Source organism: Crocodylus porosus, unplaced genomic scaffold, assembly GCF_001723895.1.
Source record: "Crocodylus porosus isolate Cpor-Errol unplaced genomic scaffold, CroPor_comp1, whole genome shotgun sequence".
Taxonomy (NCBI): domain Eukaryota; kingdom Metazoa; phylum Chordata; order Crocodylia; family Crocodylidae; genus Crocodylus; species Crocodylus porosus.
The window spans coordinates 247845361-247854483 of NW_017728886.1; the positions used below are offsets into that span (position 1 = coordinate 247845361).

General features: G+C 42.0%; 1 long non-coding RNA gene across 1 annotated transcript in view; it reads right to left on the bottom strand.

The window, feature by feature from the left end:
* LOC109305616 overlaps positions 1-9123 on the bottom strand; it is a 21290-nt gene that overhangs the window by 3213 nt on the left and 8954 nt on the right. The gene's annotated exons all lie outside the window — the stretch shown is intronic.

Genomic DNA, 9123 nt, shown 5'->3' on the forward strand with positions numbered 1-9123 from the left:
AGTTCAGGTCCCCCATGACTACCACATCCTTAGCCTTCACTACCTCTGTGAGCTGACCCAAGAATTCCTGGTCAAGCTCTTCTCCCTGGTTGTGAGGTCTGTAGTAGACTCCCACCGCAATTCTCCACGGCAATCTCTGACAGTTGGAAACATATATTTTACATTTTGCAATACATATATTTACTTTATGTATACACATATATATTAACATCTTACACACAAATATCAAGTATCTTGACATTCACAAGACAATCATGAGAGCCAGGCCACATATCCAAAACAGTTTTGCTCTTAGAAATCAGAAAGACAAGAAATATATAACAGATAAGCTGATTTATTTTCTTTTGCATTGAAACTAGAGACTGACAACACAGACTTGTCTTTCCAGCGGTATTTCTCTATTTGGTTATACTAGATTTATAACAGTACAAAAGTGAGGTAGTAGTGTGAAGAACCGAGCCCGGTAGACGTTGTATATGCCAAAAGCTGTGAGTGGAGCAAGAGGACATACTTAATTGCCTCATGGAAGAGGTTGCAAATGCAGCTCTGTATTGTGAAATAAAATTACAACTATTTAATATTACAAACTGTTTGAGAGGAATATTAGAGATGATGCTTTAAATCCTTGCACCAATTATGCTTCTCAATAAAGATTTTTTTAAATACATCTTTTCATCAGTAGATGGCTATGGCAGAGTAAGCAATTGTATCCATTATCCCCATGTCAGTTTAAATGGCTCACCGTCACTGCTGCCAAGAGCTCTACAACGTCCTCCCACCACCTCTGAATTAGCTGACATGAAGGGACTCATTGGCTACGGACAGGCATTGAACATAAACTGGTTTAAGTGATCAGAAACTGGTTTAAACCTGTAACAGAACAGACATTCAGTGCACGTAAACCAGTTTCAGAATGAAACCAGTTTGAGATAAACCTGGTTGAATGTAGTATCAGACTTCACCGATTTCCTCAAACTGGTTTATGCAATGTCTGTCCCAGACGGTTATGTCTATACTGCGCACTTCACTGTAGTGTAGAGATACTTCAGTTAACTATCCTGCTTCTCAGAGGGTGTGTCTACAAGTGCGCAGTTACTGTGCAATTACTGAAATGATTGCACAGTACAGGAGCTTCTACATGTGCACACCCATAGTACATAGTAAATATGGTGACTTACACTGACTTGAGTGTAAATTTGATACCTGCATCATGCACATGCATTTATGCCAGCTTAAATTTACTGCGCAGTAAGCAGGAATAGGCCAGTGTCTACATGTGTAAGCATTAAAGCACATTAATGCTGTGTGTGGACTGATTTGGGAATAAAGTTAGTCCAAAGTCAGTCCAGACACACTGTTACTGCACAGTAGCTAATCAGGCATAAATTTGATACCTTCTAACTAAAATTAGTCCCAAGTCAGTCCACATACAGTGTTAATGTCTGCATGTGTAGACACTGGCCTAGTCCCGCTTACTGTGCAGTAAATTTAAACTGGCATAAATGCACGGTGTAGACACACCCAGAGTAAATTAACCTGCAGACTTCCAAGTTATTTTTATTTCCTGTGTTAGCTCATTTAAAATGGCTAACTCAGGTATCTTTACATTTTATTGTGAGAATCTACATGGGATGTATGTTGCAGAGTAGACTAATTTACTCTACAATAAATGTCACATATCTACACATGTGCCCCTATTAGGCTACAGTAAAATAATTAACTCAGCTTATTTACAAGTATCCTGTTGCACTGTATTTAACCTGTAGCAGTGCACGTGTAGACACTGCCTTGGCTGGCTTGGGTATGAGGGTGATTCAGTGTAGGGGCTGCCTTCCAGCTACTCCACACTGGAGCACCACTTGCCCCAGTCAGCACCTCTGCAGCAGGTTGAGCTGAGGGGGAACAGCCCCAGGCTGCCAGACTGAACTCCAGGGGCTCTGCCAGCTGGGGTTGCTCCAATGTGGTTCAACATGCTGCGGTCCCAGGCACATGTTCAAGTAGTGCACCCCAGAGTAATAAACTCGAGGGCAATAAGTCCTGGAGTTTATTGCTTCACATTAATTGCACATGTCTATGTGCCCACTGAACATTGGAGCCTTTGTGTGTGAAGAATATGAGCTTCACTTACCTTGGGCTATCCAACGCAGTCAATGGCAATGGTTCTCAACATTTCTGATCTCGTAGCCCACCTTACCAACTGCAAAGTGATCAATCTAACCTCCAGAACTAGAACTTCTTTAGCTGGAACCAAAAGAAATGCAATGTTGGCACTGAGAAGTACCTGGCAGAGTTACTTGAGCTAGGACTCTATGTGCTACTGCCTGAGCCAGTTACAGTGTAGCTGCATTAGTTAATTTGCCTTCCCACAGCTAGACAGTTATACTGCTTCCCATCCAGGAGGTATATGGACAAAGAGGTGTAGCATTTCGGCATAGTATTGCCTGGTGCTGCAGGCACATTTAGAATGGAACGAGCCAGCTGACCCGCCACACCTACCCTATATTTGCCCTTGCAGTCCACCTATGGCATAGCCATAGACTGCCAATTGAGACTGACACTAGTCACACTAAGTTAGACTGAAAATTGCTAACGGAAGAGAGCTTTTATCATTTTATCAAAGAAAGAGGATAGTTCTGCCAACAGAAAAGTTCCTTTTTTTGGTACATACTACATCTCTGCCAGAGGACCCTGCCAGCCTACCAGCAATGGCTCTGTAGCATAGATGAGTACTCAGAGCTATTCTTAAAAATATCTGCTTCAGGGGAAGGACCTAACTTAGGAAGATATCGTCAAATCATTCTTAGAAAATATCCATTTGGGGGCCAAAAAGCAAATTAAGATGCTATGACTACATTTTGAGTGGATTTTATTCTAGTTCTTTTAATTGGGCCTGCTCCTACAAAACAGTATATTACTGCTACAACATGTAGGCGTCACTACAATGTATAGTTATGTACTCATCTATGTTGTACTTGGAGCGTGTTCCAAGACAAGGGCCTAAGTTTCTGCAGAATCAGGCATCTGGTTTAGGCAATCAATATAGATGGATCAGATGAATTAGATTCATGTCTATAGCACAGGTTTTAAACGTAGTGTTCACTCAGGTGGCCCATCCATAGCGCGTGACCAGTTCAGGCTCCAAACTCCTATAGTTGGACTTTTGTTTAACTGCAGAAGAAATCCAGTGCCTCAGTTTAAGGCCCTACTGTTCAACAATCAGTAATGTCTGTGTAATTCTGGAAAAAGTATTTGCATTAGCTGCTGCTACGCCTATGGAAAGGACATGTAGTCATAGCATCTTAATTTGCTTTTTGGCCCCCAAATGGATATTTTCTAAGAATGATTTGACAATATCTAGATATGATACCACTGTGAAGAAATGATGACTATATTTGTCTTGGTGATAGACAAGGGAAATAAAAGTGGGAACACTTCCATCTGGGAACCTTTCTGACTAAATTTTTAAATCAAACTTCATAACACCTATCAAAGTAGATTGGTATCTCTTACAAGAAGGTCACCAATTGTTCATCCATCACAGATTTGTTTATGTACATTAGCCATTTGAGAGCAATTTTTGTCCTAGTAAATGAACTCGCTTGATGAGGGTGAGACATACATCTATGGCTATTTTTCATTTCAACAAAACCATTTTAAATTACCATCTTTTATCTGCCACACACTCTGAGTGAATGAGATGGATTATTCTTTGTTTAGAAAAACAAAAGAATTTATGGCTATATCCGCAGACTAAACTTCTACACTGTTCAACAGATAAGCAGGAAAGATGCTCAGTCCATGAGTTCACTTTTTGCATACATCATTGGGAGTGATGCCCAAGGCCATAACAATCAGGGATTGGAAACCTACAATTGCATCTAGCCCAAGGCATAGTAGCATAAGTAGAGGTGATTGAGGAGGACACCAGCACCAACCAAAAAGGGCTGCCCCAGGTCTCCTCCGCGTGCACATCCTCTTTTGTTGCCTGGCTAAAACTTGAGTTTTACTGCAGTAAACCAGTTGCCATCCCAGCCCTTCCTGTTTTCTCTCTCATGCCCACTTACTACAGACATGATTTCCCCCACCATCAAATTCTTCCCTTGTTCACAGACTAGCTGAGGATGTCTTTCATAGTAGGGAACCCTTTTCTATATCATGGAACAGGACAAATGCAGTTTGCAGCTTCAGTCTCAGTACTCCTCACGTTCCTCGGAGGCGGTACAAATGGAACTAGGGACTCCCCTCCCCTTGCAGAGTTGTACTTTGCAGACATTCAAGGTGTGTGAATCCATCAGTCAGTCCTAATGATGTCCCAAAATATTTCCACTTCAATGTTAATGGCCAAACTGCCCCAGAGCTTAGACTGATTTTATGATATTTTGTCTAGTTCAATTGCAGTTTTCAGTGTCTGGCAACCTTCCATGTAAGTTAATCTGTTATCTCGCTTTCAGGAAGCAAGGTCAAGTGTAGTATCAGTTTAATGTATGACACTATTGCTATTGAGCCTCCTGCCTGTTGGCTTACAGGGGACAGCTCCAGTGGGCCAGATCATCTGCTGGTGTAAAATAATTAAATTCCCTTGAAGTCAATGGAAACTTGCAGCAGCTGACACTCTCCTGCAGCTTCCTCCAGCTCCTTTTGTTCCATTCCACCAGTCCAGTTTTGCTGCCTTCTTTGCACAGATACTGTTGGTACAGGAAACGCTTACTAGGAGAAACCAGCTGATGCATGAAAATGATTTAGTGAGAGTATATGGCCAGCACATTTTCCCCTCAAATAAGAAGTTTTACAATATTTTGTCTTTTTATGTAGTGTTTTACCCTTTTAAAAATACTTTTACCTTGGAACACTAACATGCACTGCAGTCTCACAGAAAAATGACTTTTGCAATTATCAAATGTCAAAGTTTTTTTTCTCACTTGCAAACTGTTGCCTCAATTTCTTTTCTTTTCATTGGTAAACTATGCATAAGTATATAAGCATGCTGTAGTAATTTGACAGTAATACTGCATAGTCCTATTTCTTTAAACTGGTACAATCTTATCCTACAGATGAGGATTTTTAAGGATTGTGGGAACTAATGCATTTAACAAGTGTCACATTGACAGTCTTGGAGGATGAAGTCCAGGTGTTCCCTCCTCCCCCAGGACACAGCATAGTGAGGGGCAGTGCAAGCTACCTTATTTGCTTCATCCTGAACTAGATATACTGTCTCCAGTGGTGAGAGGAATTCAGTCACCATCCCCATGCCCAAATTGATCCTTGCCCTCTTTACTAAATTTCCCAGTCATAGAGCTAACTATGGTGGTAGCCTTTTGTGATAGACATTTGTCCATTATTAACTGGATGGGACCAATAGCACCAAACTCATTTCCCAAAGGACATTAAACAGCCACTAGAAGGTAAAAACTTCAATTCACTGTTAACTTATTCTAGAATTTAATTGGCAAACTAGAAGGGAAGCATTCTGTGCTATTAGAGGTGCTGGCAGACCTCCAGTCCTTCACTATATCAGATTTATTGTAGTATTTAAAAGATTTCCAACATGCTCCATTCCATTTATGTACTGTAACTGTACACACTAACAATTTTATATACTGTAAATAGAGTTCTGAAATCTGTTTGAAATTGGTCCCACCATTAAATTAACTTGTGACAAGTAAAAAAAAAAGTTAAATAAAGAGCTACTAATATGAAGTTTCCCACCTGTCACCCTGATTATTTTGCTCACACTTTGCATGCCTTTCCACAACCTTAGGGAAAACAGACTTCTTCTTTTTGCCCACTTAAACTGTAAACTCTTTAGAGTAGAGATTCCTTCTGCTCAGTGTTCACAATGTGTAGTACAACAGGGCAGGATTAGGGCACTGAGGAACCACACCAAATACAAATAACTAATAAACTAAACTGAAATGCAGAAAGAACATGGGGCATTGATAATGCAACATTGAGACAGGTTCGCGCAATTTTTGCAAAATACCATGCAAAAATGTCGATTTAGTTTTTAATGACCTAAGTCTGCAAATCTGAAGTGCATAAGAGAAACTATAATAACCTGTCGGACACTTGTCCTTTTCTTAGACTTTTCTTTGGCGGTTCAGATAAGTATGTTCTAATAGAAAGGCTGACAACACACGTGCATTTATGATGCCAAGCACCCAGGACAAGATGAACACTTAAACCTTTAAGAAAAGAATGGAGCCTTTTTGTTGTGGAAAATGAAGCTGTGATAATGTTCCCAGACTATAAATTGACAGACTGGAATAACACACAGCATAGGAGCTTTAAAAAATTCTTTATCAGTGTCAGCAGATTTGTTTTCTTTTTGTTGTGGCTTTAGCTAAGAAAAAAATGTTAAAATTTATGTGAACAGTTTGTTACTAGTATACGGCTCTTAGCACCAAGGCTAGAAAATATAAAGACAAACATTTTATTAGCCATTCCACAAGCACATGAACTCTATTACTGAGAGAAAAATATGTGGACTGGAGCATTCTGTTTCCAGTAGTTTAATCTACATTTAGAAACGATTTTTTCTACATAAAGCTCTGCTTGAAAAAGAGTATGTTGTGTTTATATATGTTTTGACTTTGTATATGACTCTGTACTTATATCAGTATTATTTGTGGGATAAGGGAACAGAATCAGCACCTTCCATCCATGGATCTCAAAGTACTGCAATCTTGTTATTATTTTTATTCCATCTGAGGCTAGAAGCCCTGGGTGAGATTGGGGCTTCAGTGCAGCAGGCACTGCATAAACACATGAGATATGTCTGTCAACAGGGTTGTGTAGAGATACCTGAGCTTTCTTTAAACAAGCTGGCTTGGATATTGGAGGCATTTTTACATGTGCTCCGGGGAAGCAGGGGACACTTTAATTAGAGTGACTCTGAGAGCTGCTTTAATTAAAGCACTGCAGTGTATCATGTATCAGTGTCTCTGCACTTCAGAATGACAGCAGGGGTACTTTAACTGAAGGTCATTGAATGAGCTTTGGTTAAAGTGTCCCCACTGCCATTTTAAAGTGCAGGGACAGCAATACATGAGACACGGAGGCTGGCTGGAGCATGCAAATTAGCATGCTCCAGCAGACTCGATTAATCGAATTTGCTCTGATACGCTGTAATTACAGCACATCAGAGCAGCCTCCTGACACATCTACAAACACCCTGGGAGTAGTTTAGGTGTAGCAGCCCAGAGTTTCATGTAGGCTCTTTTAGCCTATAGGGGTAAATTTGCCCTGAAAGGCAGGGTAATAAATTAGCCTATGGGGAGATCCGTATTGCCAGGGCTATACCATTTCCAGTACCTAAGCTTGTTTGTTTAAAGCTCACTTGGATAATTTAACATTGCGCTGCAGCTTGTGGTGTAGACATAGCCTGCATACTGAAATGCCGTCCCTGCCCTGAAGAGTTTACAATAAACACAGTTGACGAACATAAGGCGAAACAAGCACGGAGAGGTGATTTGATTTGCCCTGCTACATGACAGGTCAGTAGCACAGTGCAGAAGAGTCATGGTATGCTAATTTCTAGACTACAACCCTATCTATTAGCTCCTGTTGAGATGAATTAAATTTCCTTAGAAGGTCCTGTGACAGGGAGCCAGAGGCTCCGGTTACTTTAATGGGAAACTGCAGCTGGCCGACCTTGCTGTGTGGGCAGACCAGAGCTGGCCTTAAGGAAAATGGTGCCCTGGGCAAAGTTGTATTTTGACAGCTTCCCCACCCCCACAAGTCAGCAGCACTGCTGCAGGCAGAGGCAGGCAGGCAGGGGTGTAGGGTGCAGTCTGGCAGGGAGGCAGAGTGGCATGGTGTGCCAGACAGGCGGGGGGCAGGCACCACTAATGCTATCTGCACTACTCAGGCTCCTCCTGAGCAGCAGCTGGAGGTGGGGGGTGGGCTGGGCTGGGCACCACTCCTCCTATCTGGGGTGCGGATGCCTGGGGCAGGGCAGGGGGACAGTGCTACTGTGAGCATGGGCTGCGCGCGCGCGTGTGTGTGTGTGTGTCTGACACCCATCGACCCTAGGCAGTTGCTTACATTGCCCACCCCTTAAGCTGGCTCTGGGGCAGACTGAGGAAAAGGTAGCTGCACTGAAATAAGCTTGTTGTGTGGGAAAGATGTCCAGGCAGCCTGCGTGTAAAGGCTGTTAGCAGCTGGGTTAAGCTGCAGCACAGGAAGGCAGGCAGGGACTGAGGAGCCAGGCTACAGCAAGTGGGCCACGTCTACAGAAAGAACAACCAGTGGGTCAAAGCCAAGAGGGCTGAGGCCTGTATAGGCTCGTGCTTGGCCCAAGAGTAACATCTGTGAGGAATGGGTGGTGGTGTACGGGAGAACGGAGGCCATGAATAATACAGCCCATAAGGCGATTGGTGCCCTAAGGCACTGCTAGGGCCAAGAAGGCCATGGTTTAGTGACAAGGGGCTGGTTGGGCGTGGAGAGGACCTGCTGGCTGAGGAACTAAGGCTCTCTTTGGCACCCTGGGGGCAGTCTCCCTATATACCATGAGAAACATCAAAGCTAGCAAGCAAGGTTAAAAGGGAGGTTATCCCAAGGAGCCAGAGTGGGATAGGGAGATTTCTGAGTGGGGCAGGGCTGCAGGACTGGCTGAGTAACAAAACAGGGATGTTATTGTCTAAAAAGTCAAGGCAATGCAGGGCTTAGAGCCCAGAAAATGCCTAGTTGTCTGCCCAGTATTCTTTTTCTCATTAAGAATACTTGCTTAAATGACAAAAAATACTCTTGAACCCAACGATAAAGTTATTTTTTTTCTTTTTGGTTAATGTTCTTTATTCAATCAAGTTCAGTATATACCAGGTTTATGAATATATTTCAGTGAATTTCAGGGATCATTATCTGATCAGTCTTACTCCATCAAGAAACTCTACATACCTGAATGCCGTTGAGAAGGTCAACCCCTTTATTGTTATTGGAACAGAGAAGTAACTATAGTGCACTGATTCAATATTGCCAGTTGAAATGCAAAATAATTCTTCTTTGCTCTTCTTTTATGAACATGGCTGAAACTTGATAAACAATGTATTTGCCTTATTATTTTAGTCATGCTTTGCAGATACTGTAAGTTAAAAAGAAAAAAACCCATATATATATATATATATA